Genomic DNA, 2,837 nt, shown 5'->3' on the forward strand with positions numbered 1-2,837 from the left:
GAAATTAGAAGATAATTACTACCAAAATTGTAAATTAAAAAAAAACTAATTGTTTAATCTTTAAAGTTAAAAATATATATAATATCTAATTGCAAAAATCTCTAACTTTTGTTTTTCATTTTATTCAAAATTTAGGGTTCATTTTGCTCTCAAATTTGAAAGTATGGTGCTATCAGAAACATGAAATCATTGCCCAAAAGTTCCTAATAATCATGAGAAATATTTGATCCATTAAATAACAAGGAGCTCCTTTCTTTCAAAGTCAACAAAATCTACGACCCAATGGCAACTTCACACGTGTAAAGTGACCCTTTGCAAACAGAGACCTGCCAATTAACCTGTCAAGTAAATGGCAAATTCCGGGAAGCCTCGTCCGTCCCCATCATCGAATAAAGACATCTTTGAAGTTGACGAGGAGGGTGATAAGTTAAATTAATAGTTTTCATTTAGTGATTAAGTGATTATTAATAAAATTAATTAAAAATGTTAAAAATCTAACTATTTGACAGAGAGAGTAACACATGGGATAGAGGGTTATATAAGTATAGATGAGGTGAGCCTGGAAATGCAAGAGAGAAAACACTAAAGTGAGTCAGCAAAAAAAATATTTTTGAGAGAGTTTCCAGGTTTTCCAACAGTGTCTGATCATTTGAGTTTTCTTCTCAATGCCCCTTTTTTTTCATAATTCCCCGCTTCTCTGAATCCCTTTCTGTCATCGTCTGTCTTTCAAGCTGAAAAATTGGTCTCAAAAACTAAAAAGCCTTGCCTACCAGGGTTTTTTTTTTTTTTCATTTTTTTTGAAAGCCAGGTGATCCAGAAGAGAGATTCAGGTTTCTCTTTTGTGTTTTTTTTTTTTTTTCATTACAAAGTTTTAATCTTTATTTTCGTCGGCTAAGAGGGTTTATTTTTGGTCCCTCAAGGTTGGTTTTTATCAAACTATTGCCTGTTCTTAGTCTTGGTTAAGAAACAGGTTGTTTTAAGAATAATTTTTGCTAGTTTTTGGATATGGCGGCAGCTATAGATATGTATAATAGCAGTAGCAGCTCAGTTTTCTCAGATCCTTTTAGAGAAGAGCTAATGAAAGCACTTGAACCTTTTATGAAAAGTGCTTCATCTGCCTCTCCTTTATCTTCTTCTTCTTCCCCAACTTCTTTTTCTTCTTACCCTTCTTGTTCCTATTCGCAACTCACTTCTCCTTCAGAGCCTGACTTGTTTCCTGAACTTTGCTCCCCATCGAGCACCCACTTGTTTCCTAATCATGAGTTCTCTAACTATAACAACCCGATGGGTTTTGAGCGAACAGGTTCAATTGGGCTTAACCAACTCACCCCTTCTCAAATCCTCCAAATTCAAGCTCAAATCCACCAACAACAGCAGCAGCAGCAGCAGCAGCTTGCTTCTATGGCTACCACAACATCCCTTCAAAACCAAAGGCTTAACTTTCTTTCCCCAAAAGCTGTCCCTATGAAACATGCCTCCCCCAACCCTCCAAAGCCCACAAAACTTTACAGGGGAGTGAGACAGAGGCACTGGGGCAAATGGGTAGCTGAAATCAGACTCCCCAAGAACCGAAGCCGCCTTTGGCTTGGCACTTTTGATACGGCAGAAGAAGCAGCTTTGGCTTATGACAAGGCTGCTTATAAGCTTAGAGGAGAGTTTGCCAAGCTCAACTTCCCCCACCTTAAACACCAAGGAGCCCATATTTCTGGAGAATTTGGTGACTACAAGCCTCTCCATTCCTCGGTGGATGCAAAGCTACAAGCCATCTGCCAGAGCTTGCAGAAACAAGGGAATTCAGGAAAGACCTGTTCTGTCTCCGATTCAAAACCTAATATTGTTGCTCCTTCACAGCCTAAGGTTGAGTTTGATTACCCTGTGAAGAGTGAGGAGTTTGATCTGTCTCCAAGATTTTCTGATCCTAAAGTGGAGAATTTACTGTCATCCCCGGATTTATCCGATGAGTCATTGGCAGGATCTTGTTCACCAGAATCTGACATCACTTTGTTGGATTTCTCTGATTCAAAGTGGGAAGACAATGAAAACTTCAGTTTGGAAAAGTACCCTTCAGTGGAAATTGATTGGGAAGCCATCAGGGAACTGTAAAGAACTACTATCATGTAATTTTCTTGTATTTTCTTAGGTCAACTATCTTTTCTTTTGTCATGTAGGCCTTTTTAGTGCTCTAGTAGTCTCTACAATGAAATTTTTGACATTTGTAGAGGTGATACAGAGCAATTAGGTGTCAATTTAGAATTTGTATCATGTTAATATGATTAAGAGAGAGGTATCTCCTTTATTGACTGGTCTTGCTGGTACATTTTTTCCTAGCAATGGCCATCGGAGAGCTTCAAGTTTATGTCTGGTTGCATTATTGTAGGTCGAGTGTAAATTTAAGAAATCTATTGTCTTTTGAATATATTTTTAATGTCCCTTTTTATTTATTTTTCTGTTATCGTTATCGAAATCTAACTGCTTGGCATGTGTTGGTGTTTGATTCTGCTTCTTCACGGGTTAAGGCATCACTCTCTCTCTTAAACAGTGCTAATCAAGCAAAATTTTGATGTAATGTATGGGATGGCGCCATGTTTTATAAAGCAGAACAACACAATCCAATTGATTCCATTGCAAGTAGTGTTTTTATCCTCTGATTGTTGTTCTTTGGAAATTTTTCATGTTCAATCTGTCTCGACTCCGTGCTTGGCAGTGAATCTCTAATTTAGGTGAAGGTTTTCTAATTTGATCAAAACTGAGCGGTCTGCCTATAGGAAAAATAATTAATATGATTATTAGTTTTGGTTGGAAGATTGAGTTTTGTGTATTTGACTTGCACATAAATC

General features: G+C 37.3%; 1 pseudogene across 1 annotated transcript; it reads left to right on the forward strand.

The window, feature by feature from the left end:
• Positions 1 to 562: 562 nt before the first annotated feature.
• LOC111299848 (ethylene-responsive transcription factor ERF060 pseudogene) lies at positions 563 to 2,416 on the forward strand (annotated as a pseudogene). The gene has a single exon (XR_016329960.1). The product of XR_016329960.1 is annotated as an ethylene-responsive transcription factor ERF060 pseudogene (transcript).
• Positions 2,417 to 2,837: the final 421 nt, after the last annotated feature.

Source organism: Durio zibethinus, chromosome 18 (assembly GCF_047325235.1).
Source record: "Durio zibethinus cultivar Kanyao isolate XHJ-2024 chromosome 18, ASM4732523v1, whole genome shotgun sequence".
Lineage (NCBI taxonomy): Eukaryota > Viridiplantae > Streptophyta > Magnoliopsida > Malvales > Malvaceae > Durio > Durio zibethinus.